The sequence below is a fragment of the Poecilia reticulata genome, linkage group LG12 (assembly GCF_000633615.1).
Source record: "Poecilia reticulata strain Guanapo linkage group LG12, Guppy_female_1.0+MT, whole genome shotgun sequence".
NCBI classification, from domain to species: domain Eukaryota; kingdom Metazoa; phylum Chordata; class Actinopteri; order Cyprinodontiformes; family Poeciliidae; genus Poecilia; species Poecilia reticulata.
Window position 1 is genome coordinate 4,022,159 of NC_024342.1, and position 15,005 is coordinate 4,037,163.

Consider the following 15,005-nt stretch of genomic DNA (forward strand, 5'->3'; position numbering starts at 1 on the left):
TGAATATCACATTTATTAAGTTGAAAAAGAAAAAGTTGCCAAGATTAGATTTAACAGAACGGATTACGGTAGTTTCCGAACGATAACTAACAGTAAAAGTGCTGATCCTTCGTGTTGCTACTAGCATGTGCTAAATCAGTGTTCCACCTTTTTATTACCGCGGACAGGTCAAGACTTGGACAAAATGACTCCACAAACTATCACTATTGCTTCTACATCGTCATCCGTGTTTGGTTATTCTAAATTCCCGCTATGTTGGAGGTTTTACTGGATTATCCTCTKGAATCKSGATGTTCRTGACTGGAATCAGTTCGTGTTGCTCCTGCCTTGGAGACACGAACCGATCGAACCTGTTGGACTTTTATCAGCTCTGTGGTCACAGAGGTTTGGAGAATTGGCTGACAATTCTTAAATMTTTCTGTCTAAACCAGACTTAAGACTCACAAGCTCTACTCATCTCCTCTCGACCACTGCCCAAACGCTCTCTGACTGGTCGCTATGGTAACGTTTACATATCCCTTCAAAATAACAGAAGCTCCACAAAAACGAACTTTAACTCACGATAATGACTAACGGGAGCCCTGAGCTTGTTTCTCTGCAACGAGACGGTTCCATCTGATAGTGATGGGAGACAATAACACCTGAAGTGTTGCTTATATCCACAGTCTGCTTGGTCTCTACGTGGCAAAGCAGCTTGAAGCTTCATTGCCTCATTAGCAGCCGGTCGCCGCATGTTACGCAGAGCGGGTTTGTAATGTGGGACTCACCTACCGGTCCGGGATAAATCCATTCTCCTGTCTTTTCTCTGAGCCTTTTCCCCTTTGCAAAGAAACTTTCCAAAGACATCTGATCTGTTTCTGACTCATTTTGCTGCTCGTGGGCTCAATGTTGGCGCCAGACTTCCAATGATTCACTTCCTGCTAAGGAGCCCCCTGGTGGTTGAAGAAAAATCCAGATGCAAACTGCTTATAGTCCGGAAAATACGGTAGATGAAAATGGCCTGCCGTATCCGGCCCGCAGGCCATAGTTTGGGGACCCCTGACTTAGAGCCTTCCCAGGCTTCTGGTGCTATCAACAGGTGCTTCCATTCAAACCCCTCTCCAGTGTGCTTAAAAGTTAAAAGTTTGAGCCAAAAAAAAAGACAAGTTGATACTTGTTAATATCTCTGCTGGTAAATGCTGGTCGTGTTTTATTTTTTCTGTTTTCTTTTTACTTGTTTATACCTCACACTGGGAACGTTTGCTGTTCAAAAAGGGTAACGCTGTTCGTCCAATTGACCAAAATGGACGCTTGCCCGGATGTAACAGATCTTTGTGTGAAAGGGAACACCTCTGAAACGCTACATGGCGGTACGGAGGGGACAAATCTGAGCGCCAACACAGGAAGTGCATGAAGACGTCTCTGAGGCTGTTAACGACGACATGCTGATTTTTGCTGCTGCTACTTTTTTTTTTTTTTTTTTGGTAGCCACCTTCCATGTGACGATGTCGAACAGTTTTTTATTAGCCGCAGAAACCTCAGCGAGGACGCTGAGAAGCATTTTCTGCACGGACTGACCCAGCTGTGGGGGAAAGCAGCCATCACAGACCGAAGATTTGAACTCAGTCTAGCTGGTACTCATTGCTGTGAACCTGGGTGTCTGAATGTCGCGTTGCTCGTCTCTGTACCTGAAATCGCGACAGAAATGATGAGCGTCATGTGATTAATTGCATTTATTTTATATTCAGTATTAATGTTGGTAAACTGTTACTACTTTTGTCTTTTCTTTTCGGATGTTAATAATGTGCTAATTTATTGCTGTGTCTCACATGTACATTTATTTCACTGCATGCAAACTGAAATTAAGCATAGTGAAAAAAGTGCAGTGGTGCAGCTCTTCGCCATTTTTTTAAAGGGTAGAAACAATAAAGAGCTTTTACAGAGGGGCATTTGTAAGTAGCTTTTCATTATTTGCGGTGGCTCGTAAAAGTATTTACACCCCTTGATTTGTTTCACGTTTTTCCACAAACTTCATATAAGGATTTTATGTAATAAATTATTACAAAAATAGTGCGTCATTAGCTGCGTTTACATTAAAAATGTGCGCAAAAGTTAGTTAATATTTGGCTAATGTCAAAAGAGAACATTTTGTAATTGTGCTGTCAAAAGAGAACATTTTGTAATTGTGCTGTCTCCAGATAAGTAACAAATGTAGTTGGAACTATGAATAAGTTTGTTCAAGGGTCATTAAAGTCATTAAAAATAACGTGGCGCCATCATCCTCCTACCACTTCCTGTCGTCTTAATCTTTTCCGCCACTAGTAACATGGCGTCACACGACTCGTGTGATGTGTAGTGTTCCCATTGCAGCTTTGAAAAATACCCTACTTTTGAAACAGCCAAAAACACACCTCAACCTAGTGCAAAAATTTTTTTATTCCAAAACATTTTTTCCACATTGCAGTGTTTCCACTGAGCGAATATATTTTCGTAATTTCAATTTGCGCAATTTTTTTTTTTTTTTGTAGATGGAAACGCAGCTATTGTAAAATGGTAGCAAAAAGTCAGTTTTTGTTGTAGCTCCAGCTGCATGTTTATGGTTGGTGTGGTGTAAGATGGTTAATCGCCAGGCCTGGTCTAAAGTGTTTTGCTGCAGCTTACAGACTTTCTTCAAGAATAGCCACTTCAACGACACAAAATCTTACCAAGTACTTTTTGTTCTAGTTTCTATTGCAAATATCTTAGCACACTTGAAAGATTATACTATAAATGAAACAATCTGTCAATGGAACAAGTACTTTTTCATCAATATTAAGGAATTGTTGACTTATAGGGGCTGTAGTGCGTTTTCCAGCCACAGTGCTATTTTATAGCACAACTGAGTAACTATATTAACTTCAGTTATAAAAATGCTGTAAGTTAAATTTCTTTTAATGCCTTGAAGTTGGACCTCTGCCTCTTTAAGAACTGCTCTTTCTGAAACTCCTCCTTCAGGAAATCATCACAACATGGCTCCTCTATTAACCCTTTAACAACATTTTTACCAGCATTTCACTGAGATGTAGCTCCTATAATGAGCTCAGGTGTTTGCTAATTGCTGCTGGCTAGTCTGACGGAGCTCAGTGGGTGAGGGCTGCTCTGTGAGGACGACACTTGGAAACTGTAGCTCACAGGAGCTTCATCCTTGAAGGCGAAGCTAGGTCTCCCGAGGCATTTTGTACAGCTGAAATTAAAGGATTTCTCAAACATGCATGAAAAATATCAAAGCAAGACTCCAAGTATGTTTTTGATGAGGGAATAAGATGATGATGTAAAGCTTAAAAAAGTAGACTTTACATAATGACACAGATTTAGTGCTGTGAACTCAACGAAACTAAATATTGACCTGAAGGGGAGGAATGATGCTCGCCCGTAGACTAATCTATGTGCCAAACATGTAGATAAAGTACTATCATGTACTTTGTCTTGTCATTTTTATTTCATTGGCAACATAAGTTTTCCATCCAAAAATCCAACTCAAATTGACAACTTGATTTATGAAAGTGTGAAACATCAAAGGGGGGATAAATACTTTTGATAGGTATTGATTGTACCGTCGTTCAAACATTTTCTGACCAGATAAGAACAGTTGGCATCTCTTTGGTTTTAGAGAGTGATAAACTCTTGTTCATTCATTCGGCTCTTGGAAAGCACCCACAGCTTGAGAACAACTGCTGGCACGATGTCAGCAAACGTGTTACCAAAGCTGAAGAGATCCATTTACACGCCGACTCGGGTTGTGGTGTTCAAACAGGGGAAGCACCCATAATTCTTACCTTTCTTAATCCAACATTTCGGTCTCATCAACTTCTGAGACTCGACAGAACAAACGTGGACCACCAGGAGAAGCGTCAAATGCCTCCCCCGAACCGTCTCAGCCATTGTTCCTGCTTCGCCCCAGCCTGAAAGGGCTCTGTCTTCGGAAGCTGTAGGGTTTCCACTCTCCTTGGTAATTAAGTCCAAATAAACAGCCACTAAGCCCAGTCGGCTGGGAAATGCCGCCGTCTCCATCTAATCCGCGGTGTCCGATTACAGAAAGAGAATGGTGGCCTGTTTTAGCTTAGCAGAAGCGGCTGAGAATAGGGCTAGCTTCTGTGCGGCTCTGGGATTACATTAGCTCTAACCTGCAGAGCTCAGAGAAACAAAGAGACAGAGAGAGATCCCGGGCTGGTCAGAAGTCTACTTACACTCATTTATGACATGAATATGATATTATTTCAGAGATTTTATGATTTATTTGAACTTTGCCCTACTGCTGGACTCAATAGAACACAAACTTTAAAGGGGTGGGATCATGAAAACTAGACCTTTTAGAGCTTTAAATTATGTTATTTCCTCATCCAAAACACAGCTGGAGTGTTGCCTTCATTTGTTCATACATGTTTGAGAAATCCTTTAAACTCCCATGGCAACCATTCAGCTGAGAAAAACACCTAGTTGGATATAGCTCCGCCTTTGAGAACACAGCTCCTCCTCAGTGCTGAAGTTTCCAAGCTTCCAAGCTTGCGCCTCATTCAGCCCCTTCAGACTAGCCAACAGCAATTAGCAAACGTGTTGGATCTGCACACATGCCCATTATAGGAGCTACTACTCAGTGAAATGCAGGAAGAAACATTGTTAGATGGTTAATAGAGGAGCCATGTTGTGATGACTTCCTGAAGGCGGAGCTTCAGAAAGAGCAGGAGTGTTTAAAGAGACAGAGGCCCAATTTCAAGGCGTTAAATTACAAAGTCAAATTTCTTTTAATTTATATTTGATAAAGCATTTTTTTAACAACAGAAGTTAACATAGCTAATGATGGTGCTATAAAATGGCACTATGTGCCTTGAAAATACATAATACTGCCCTGTAAAATAGTCTGGAAATTGACTTACAACCCCTTCTCAGATTAATGGATAACAGTTTCTTTTCTGAGTAATTGCTGATGTCTTCCTTCTTGGCATTGTGTAAACACACACATCTGGACTCTCCGGACCAGCAAACCGCTAAAACCCGAGCTGGTCACACAGCTGCTAATGATCAACTGCTTTTGATTAGCAACCCGTGGTATACTTAGCCTCCCGAATCCTACAGAATCAGTAAGAGTTGAAGTAGTTTTCCGACGAATGTGTTGACAGTTTCGAAAAAAAATTTTTTTCCCCATTGGTCTCCTTTACTGATACAAAACGTGTCTCCAACTGGACAGATGTCACAGTGACTGCTAGCGCATCTGCGTGTGGAGACATGGTGTTCACAGCCTGTTTATGATAAGAGGTGTGCAGAGGACGTGGAACAGATTTCTCCTCTGTGATTCTGCACTTCAAATGGAAACCTCTGAAATTAAGAGAAGCCACTGCATTTTGCTTATCAGCCATGAAATACCTCGGGGGCTAAACTACAAAGCAAAGCCACGCAGATACGACGATAGCACCAGGTCTGATTACTCAAGCTATGCTGAAAGTCCTTCAAAGAGAGTTTATGTGTCCTTTTAAAGCGCTTTATCCCACAGAGCTGTGGTATTGCTCTCGGATTGGATCATGCGTTTCTCTTGACCATAAAATTGAGCAAATTGAAATTATGAAGATAACTTAGCTCATCGAGAAAAAAGGCCAAGTTTGAAAAAACTCCCATCCAAAGCATGAACACTAGCTGCTTTTCCATTACAAATGTGCAGAAATCTTTGTATATATTTTGATAATGTCAAAAATAAAGAGGTGAAAAGAAAGTCACACCAGAATCAACCTGTTTACATGTGCATAATGAGCGCGAGACTCATGACCTAATTAATGACTTATCTCGTGATTTTTTTCACGTGTGAATTTCATTTCATGTCTTACTCAGTGGAAATGCTGTAATTGCAAAATTGGTGTTTTTTTTCCCACATCAGCAGAACATAGACAAAGATTTAGATATTTGAAGCCGATACGGAGCTACTGTAACTCTGCACTCAGCAGTTTACATGATCCGTTAGTAGCTTGACGATTAGCATAACCTCGGATGACACGGAGTGGAACACACTCCACGCGCTGAGTGACTGAAGCGGTACAAACACTCTCCCATCCGAACCTGGCCCTGCAGAACAAACAGTCCCAGATGGTGTAGCTGGAGATAGTGCATTCACAGACCCAAGGGGGGATGAAGAGGAGGGGGATGAAGAGGAGGGGGATGGGGGTATGACAGGCAGGAATGTTGGCCTGGGATGGGAAGGTCATGGCTCCAGCACCTGCTATCAACAGGCCTCTGTCGTGTTAATCCTTACTGCTCTTTCCCACAGCTGAGGCTCAGAATGAGCTGTTCACAATCAAGGCCCTAAAAAAAACAACCTCAACACTGTAAGAACCAGGAGGATGTGCGAAGAGAAGCTTCAGCTGTGCCTTTTCCCCCCACGGCTCAAATAATCTGCAAAGTATCACCCAATTTGAAAACTGAACTTTTTTTTTCTTTCCAACATGTGATCCTGAACATCCACCCAAAAAAATTAGAATTTTAACTTATAAAAGAAAATTTTATTTATAAAATTAAAGAATGGCCCAGTCAAAGTCCAAACCTAAAACCAATCAAGGATCTGTAGGAACCCCTAAAAATGAGCCTGGCTGTTGCCTTCCTATGCAGTTCCTCTGTATTATCATCTCCCTTAACTGATCCATCTTAGTTTCCTCCCATTGACTTAGACTCCTTCAGTAGACTTTCTACTGGGCCAATCAGCAAACAGAAGAAGGTGTGATCGACGACGTTGATTTTCTGTGGATTTTCTTTTCAGAACTGTAGCCTGCCTGTCGTTTTATCAATAACAGCAGAGAAAGTGAATGAAGCCGTTCAGTCCATGTTGACCAATCTTCCAAACATTGAATTAACATCAACAGCCATCTTGTTCGTCTTGACACTTCACTCTACACAACACAACATGGCTTTTTACAGCACAGACAATTTCTGGTTGGCTTCATGACACCGAAAGAGAAATTACATACCTCACAGACAAATGTTAGCGCTTTGGTAACATTTATCTTTGTTTAACTTTGTTAAAACTTTTAACAGAATCCACGCCTCCAGGAAGCAATCCTTCTCAATAGCTGAGACTCCAGACCCTTTGTTTTTACCAGACTGCCTAGAAACATCTGTTCAAAGACGTTCTGTGTTCAATCTGGGTGAGCTGGAGCTGTATGACTTTTTGTGTTCCTTCAATACTTTTGTGTGTATGTGTGTGTGTGTGCATTTGTTTGTAATACCTTGTGGGGACCATTTTCCTGACACATACCACATTGTGGGGACCCACTGCTCCTTGTGGGGACCGAAGCCTGGTCACCACAAAGGGAAACGCTGTTTTTGGGTCAGGGGTCAGATTTAGGACAAAGGTGTGAATTGAGTTTTGGTTAAGGTTAGGATAAGGCTTAGGCTGTAGAAATGAATGGAAGTCAATGGAAAGTCCCCACAAAGATAGCCACACAAACGTGTGTGTGTGTGTGTGTGTGTGTGTGTGTGTGTGTGTGTGTTTGTGTGCTACAAGTTTATTAAAAGTCTAAGTCTTCTGGATTTGCATGTAACATAATTTGGATGGAGGGAAAGTCACCTTCAAGGAGTATTTCCTTCTTGCTCTGCTGTCCACGTCCAGGCCTTCCTGTCAGCTTACAGAGAGGACAGGTAAGTGGATTATGTGTATGAAGAATCAATAGCCAATCACTTAGGCCAACGGAGTGAAGTCCAGGGCATTTCTCTTTGTTGTGATGGGGTTTGTGTGTGTGCTGCCTCGCTTGGGTAAATGGTACTTTATAACAGCAAGAACATTATGAAGAGCATCACCAATGAATTATGTCAGGATTTATTCTCCACTGCCCTGTTCGCCTTTGGCTAATAAATGACAACAAACTAAAGGGGACGGACGATGACAGGACAGTTGTACTCTCTAGTTGTATTAAATTGCTCACATGTCCTTCCCAGAAGAAAAGAAAAAGGTGAATCTCTTCATAAAATCTGATCAAGCTGTGATCGTCCAGTCGAAATTTTTTTGGCAGGTACTGTGAGGCGAATGTTCTCTGAGATCTATCATTTTTAGTGACCTGAACCGTCCGTAATCATAGGCTGAAGCGCAAAAAAAATTGCACTGAGTCATCTTTTTTTTTTTTTAATAGGTTCCGTAAGTTTTACTAAGTGTTATCGTTCCGTTTTCTCACTGCGGCGAAACGGAGGCTGTAAAAGATGGAATGATCTGCCTCGGGGCAATTCATTTAATTAAAAGACAAAATCTTTAATTGGATCCAAGTCTTTCAAAGTCCCCGTTCTTTTGTCTATCTGACTTTCAGATGGCACTAACAAAACTATATAAAGAAGCAGTCAGCATAAAACTTTAAAGCCTGACTCATAAAAAAAGGATGTAAGGAACATCTTGCAAGAGAAATTGGTTGAATGGCACCAAAGTTTGCACTGTTTGTCCTACATAGAAAACATCCTATATGGGAGAAAACACAACTTTGGCTACAGTTGCCATGGTTACATTTTGAGGAAAAAAAAGAGCAGGAAACTAGCTGGTTTATCACGCTAAGATTGATCCCAATAAGATGTATGGTGGTGTTGAGGAACTGGTGCATTATGGAGAAATGTTGAGGCAACATCTCAAGACATCAACCAGTAAGTTAAAGTTTGGGGACGAATGAGACTTCTGAGCAGACAATGCTAAGCATACGGCCAACATGGTCACAAAGAGTGATGAGAGATGTTTTCTCAAAACATCTCTTGTTACTCTGGCATTCGGCAAATAAAATCTGGTACTCCGACCTGACCGAAAAGTTAAGTCTTTTTATAAAGAATAATAATAATAATTAAAAAAAAATAAAGCTGCAAACAGAGTTGATAACTTTTATTCCCTCATGCCTTATAAGCAAAACAAGTTGTACAAGTGTACCAAATTTCATGCCTCTACGATAAAGTAACCTCAATGTGGAAGAGGGTATTTTGAAAGTTGTCAGGGGCGCTGTTGAGAAGTTCATTGTGCAACTTACGACATGTAAATTTAACACACAACTGACACAAAGTGCACAAAGCTGGTGAATTTTTGTTTATGTTCCAAATAGTCTATTTATTTTTGTTAAAAATAATAATACATATTAGGGTTACAATAGACCTTTGCAGCACTTTTGCTGCTCGGCCCAAAAAGAATATTTCTGGTATTAATTGTAAATCCAATTGAAAGTCTGAAGAAAAACGTCCTGGTCTGTCACTTTAAGCCCAATAAAATACTCTGACGTTTGTGGCTGTAACATCACCAGAGGTCTGCCATGTCTGGGAATTCATTTTTATATTTGGTTTATTCTCTGAGCAACATCAAGACCACACTTCAACACTGCTTTGGTCCGTTCTGCCTCTGTGACGGTGAATCTGCACAGTTTAAAGATAAGGAGTCGTAGAGTTTGAGTTGGCAGCAGCTTCTTTGGCTCAGTTCACCAACTCTTGGCTCCTAAATGACACTTTATTAAGTGCTGCTTCAAGCTTTCATATTTCAGCCAAGTATTGATTAGAATCTTCCACAAAAATATCTGCTCATCCCTAATTTCTTTATAGTTTGTAATATGTAATCATGTAAAGTGATTTCAATCAATAGTTTTAGGTTTTCCCAAAGTTGCTTTGGACCTTTACGTTGCTTTTCCTCTAGCTGATTCTGCACATTGTTCCTGTCCTTAAAGAAACAGAATCAATGCTATAAAGTGATATCTTATCAAAGACTTTGCCACTTCAAACTATCTAACAGCAACACGCATTAGCACCACATTTGAGCTGGCAGAGAAAAGCTTGGAGTCTTTCCAGAACCCCGTTCTCTGTTTGCCATCTGGGTTCACCATCTGGACAGCCAGGCCCCAGACCCAGGATGGGGCCTTGGTACCTGGACCTGGGAGTACAGAGTGTGTTGGTGTATGGTGTCCAGTCTTGTGTGACCTTATGTTGTGTGTCCTTTCTGACCTTGCAAGACACATTTTTCCAATGAATACTACGTTGTCAGGCTCCTTACATGGGGAAACTTCATACACACACAGGTGTTCAGAGATACATCCTGTCTTGTGCTCTGGCTGCCATTAAATACATCTCGTGTCAATTAGTATCGTGTGCTTTTCAGTGACGTTGTTATTGACATGTATGCCTATCTTTGTATTGTTTTGCAGGTGTAGAAGCAGACTTTGTTTTTTTAATATTCTTGTTATTCTTCTTTCTTTCCTCTATCTTCATCTCCCTCTCTCCCTTTCAAGCCTTTACTCCATCTTTTCTACTGTTTTCTATTTTTCCCTTTCTTTTCCATTTTATTTGCCAAAATGTCTGTAGTGTTTTGTTTTTTTTAACCCATTATGCTGAAATATTGAAAAACATTTATTCTTTGGGTGTAAACTTTGAATATGGCACGCTTTGAATACTTGGTATTCAGAGGACTTGGATCACGGGTAAGGCTTTCACAGAGTTTTTCTACATCAGGATTGGGTATTTTGCTGTTGCCATCCTTTCATGTTTAATTTCTTTTATGTAGGATCAACTGATTGCCTAGGGGTAGATTTCTGGGCAATCAAAATCAGGGGTAGTCCTTTGAGTTCCTCCATAAGCTCAGATAATCATCAGATGAACTAATGAAGAATTATGAAGCTGCCACTGTCACATTCAGTCTCATGCATCCAGCATGCAGAGGTGAGTAGGTCTTCATTTTTGAAGACAACATATTAGCTTGAGTTAAAGGAGGGTTGTCAGTGGGTCTGTGATGCATTATTTAAGTTGTAGCTGTGCTAAATCTAGATCAGTGGTGAACATGAATAGACTACATAATGTGTGAAAGCTGCGGTGCTAATTTTATGGAAGCTACAGTGTTAAACGTTTCCTACGCCATGGAAAGGCAGAGACTGTACGAATTAGTGTCACAGGTGTTATAAATGCTCCCTCATTTGATAGGCCAGAATTAAGTGGCTTTAATGAAAATGACACAATTCTTGATTTATAATAACAGAATTTGAAGTCATGCTCAATCTTGCGAAAAGTTTGGAGCATTCAAGTAGAAAACAAAGTAATTGGTTGAAACTTGTTTTTTGAACAAAGGTCACAGCAACATTTCAATCTTCAGGACGCATTACTGGGTAAACCACAAACATCTGTGCCACATTCTGCCCTCCATCCAGCCGTGGTTCGTCCATTTTAGTCTGACTGGCCAACAAACTGACACCAGCATCCCTCACACAGTCACGGTGGCTGGAAACACAAAACTTACATGATCAAATTTAACCATCGACCACTGCGCCTGACAAAAGCTAATATCTAAAATATTCCTATTAATATGGCAGCACATATACTCTGACTGTTTGGCTTTCCAGCTTGCCAAACCATAATATTACAAGCTATGTGATTGTGGGTCTCTCTAAATATCTTTCATGCTTCATGCTTACAGTGAATTCCTGGGATGTATTTCCTACAATCGGAATAAGATGTTTGCTAGAACTCATGTAACTCAATGCTAAATAATCCAACCCCAATTCTGGGGTGAAACATTTGTGATGCTTTGGGGGGGCTCATGTTGACGGGGGGGAGGTGGTAACCTTGGTTTTAGCCACAGCGGTTTTTCTTGAACTGCTTTTTAAAGACGAGGCATCGATTCGTGTTCTGTTTCTGACCAATGACTGTGGCAGACGGTGTTCGGAACGTCGTCCTGGAAGCTTTCGGAGGAACGTGCTGCTGTCAACAAACACGAAGGGCGCTGCAGCTCGGCCACTGATTCACCTCATTTCACTGTTCTCAAATTAGACCGTGTCCTAATTTTAGCTCAGTGGAACACAAGAAACACTTTTTCAGTAGATTTTGAGCTATGCAGAGGGAAAAAAGATAAAAAAGGTAGAGTTGGCATGTGTGAACAAAAAAAATCTTATGAAGTGGCTGTGAAACTTAAGCAAAGACATGAGGACATTTATCCAAGTAAAGCATTTAAAAAGGGTAGGAGTTCTGGATCTGCTTGTTTTAGAGGAAATACCTGGACACAAACCTGCACATCCAAAACCTTTGTTATCTTTCATTATATGAACTGTAATTGCACTGCGTATAAAACCATCTGACCCACACCTATGGTCATGAGATGTGACCTAAAGAATGAGATCCTTCAAACAAGTGGCTTCTCAAAGTCTCTCTCGTCACCCGATCTTCTCCTCAAAGTCTGGTTCTGCTGGAGGTTTCTACCTGGTCTCTGTCCAGTTTCCACATGCCTTATCAAGATGCTGTAAAATGAACAACTCAGTATCATCAGGTGGTCTTCTGTGGAAAACTAGTTTTAATATTTTGGAGTCAAATGAGCAGCTCAACTTGACTGTAATGTGTTTTCATTTGACCTGATTTGGACTTTTTGTACCTAATGACTACATGACTGGGATGAGCTGGTTTTATCTCTACTAAATCTGGACCAAAATAGATTTTATTACCTGCTTTTCTTTTCTAAACGCCTTGATTTGATTAAACCAAATTGAATTTGACTTTAAACCGTCTACACATTTTAGCTGTTTGAATTAATTTCCTTTCATTTTTGTTTTTTCCCCCAATTGACGACAAAAGAGCTGCTGGCTTTGTCCAGAGCCAGAGCGAGCAGAATGAACACAAACTCAGCGTTTTAGTGAAGTCACAAGTGTATGTCTGCTGTGTTAATGCGAGCTTGGAAAATTCTGAAAGCTGTCCTTAGAACCGAGGCTCAGACAAAGAGCTGACAGCAGAGACAAATGCAGTGACTGCTCTGTCCTTGGACGTCTGAGACTGAGCAGCCATGATGCATAAAACGCTTCAGTATTAATTGACCAAGTCTTTTCTTTGATTTCTCAATGTCACTATTCCTTTGGTTGAACTCAAGTTAACTTATCAAACAGTCTCAGTCGGACAGGTCAGGAACGGTTTGCCAAACGTACATATGTAGGAAATGGACGAGGCTAGCTAACAGAAGGTGCTACAGAGTAACGCCCCGTCCATCGTTCGCCTTGGAAAACAGAAAGAACATCACACCTGAGCTGAGCGACATGCGGTTGTAACTTGCACTAATTGCTGGTGGTTGTATGTGCCAACTAGCAATAAAGCTAATAACAGCACACAAAGTGGCATATAGTATAGAGAACATATTTCTTTAGAGTTTGACAGCATACAACCAAGTGAAATATTTTGAGCACAAAAAGAAAGAAAATGTGTGTCAAGTTGGTTAGTTGTTGTAACAATGCTTCTTACCACAATGCAAACTTTGGACAAAAAGGTTAAATGTTAAAGGATTTAACTTTTAAGAAATTGAAAATAACTTACATTTATATTCTTTGGTTAAAAGGCAACATAATCTCTTTAATACTTTTCATTAGAAATGTCTCAATAGAATGACAGACTGATGTAAAGGATGATCAATGATGTAGATTATCTCAAGAAAACGAAAATGTCTTCAAATGGAGGTAGGACCTGACCCCAACACCTGGTGAGAAAAGGCAGCAGAGCCGAGTACATCAGGCGGACCCATGAAGAACTAAAAGCTAATTCTGCTATTGCAGGGCATCCTTAAAAAGTCTTTTATTGATGTATCTAAAATGAAGGTCTTATTATGGCTTACATACGTGACAGAAACGTAAGTTGGTCTTAAATGCGTTAATCACACGTCTTAAATTTTGTCCTGGCAGGACTATTTAATCTCATATATTGGATGTAATAGTTTTCTTTGCTTGTTTTTTTTCTGTCACTCAGATGTTTGAGTTATGCACAGCCATCTTTATTGTTTTCTGTGACTTGAGGAGGTCACAGCCACCGGTAACTATCTGCCAAAATAGAAACTAGAAAATAAATGGAAGTCGATGTAAAGTCCCCACAAGACTCGAAAACACAACTGGGTATGTGTGTGTGTGTGTGTGTGTGTGATTTTCTCTTGTACGTTTGATACAGTCCTTAAATTTAATTCATAATGGTCTCATAAAGGTCTTAAAAAGTCTTCAGTTTGAGCTGATGAAACCTGCAAGAACCTTGTATGAACTTTTGTTTGGTGTCTCTTGGACTGGATGATCTGAAGAGAGGTGATGTCATTTTGACACCACTTTCTCTTCACGTTGTTCACCAGCTGGTTGGCATAGCAGCGTAGCATCAGACGACCTCGACCTGTTAAGGACTGAAGGGAGGCCGTTCCGTCCCGTCACTCCCAGATTCTGAAGTTAATCTCTGATAATCCCAGCTTTTCCCTAATATCTTGGATGGTAGAGTTCTTGCTCTGAGAATGAAGATACAGAATACCATCTCAATATTTCTCTACATCGATGCCGACGGGTTTAGCGGAACGTTGTTTCCGAGTTGGAATTCCGATTTCATGAGGGGAATCTTATGACGCGTGTTCCCAGAGTGAATCCGTGCTGTAGGGAATTAGGCCTGATCTGCGCGACTCCGGCTGATAAAAAGGTCAAAGTTCAGTCTGAGCTCACAGGAAGCAAACAAAAAGACAGAGAAACCCGTGACACTCAAGACTTGCTGCCTATAATAAGAGCTCATTTGCTGCAGCGTAGTGAGAGATGGCTGTAGAATATTATAATGGTCTCGGCTCCTTTAAAGTGACTCTGCAAAGTAAAGTGCGGTTTCATGCTCTGAGCATGGAGCGGCGTCACCATGAAGACTGATCACACTGTCCTGTCCTGCGCTTCAACCATCAATTACGATTCATGTGTCAGGCAACGTCCTTTAAAAAAGCAGTCAAAGCTCTTCTGCGCATCTTCAATCAAGTAAATACCTCACAGTGGAAATTCTTTGAAGTTTAAAAGAGTAAAGGACGTGACCATGTGTGCAACAAAACAACTTCTCTTCTTGGAAATAAAAAAAACAAAAACGTAAGATATCCCCAAAGACGTACCTGTAATGATTATGGACCTTTTTCTTTTGTTTTTTTACATGCATTAAAATGATTAAAACAAAAGAGAAAAATGTATTTTTACCCCTAAAGATGACATTGTCTGCATAAAAGCTCCGGTAAGTGGGGAGCTCTTTAGGCTGTGCGCAGACAGGAAGAA

At 40.6% G+C, this 15,005-nt stretch overlaps 1 long non-coding RNA gene across 1 annotated transcript; it reads right to left on the minus strand.

Moving 5' to 3' along the window:
• Nucleotides 1-1,444: 1,444 nt before the first annotated feature.
• LOC103473275 (uncharacterized) lies at nucleotides 1,445-4,002 on the minus strand. Its single transcript, XR_534992.2, has 2 exons — nucleotides 3,795-4,002; nucleotides 1,445-1,667 (listed from the first exon to the last, which is right to left on the minus strand). It is a non-coding gene; the product is annotated as an uncharacterized LOC103473275 (long non-coding RNA).
• Nucleotides 4,003-15,005: the final 11,003 nt, after the last annotated feature.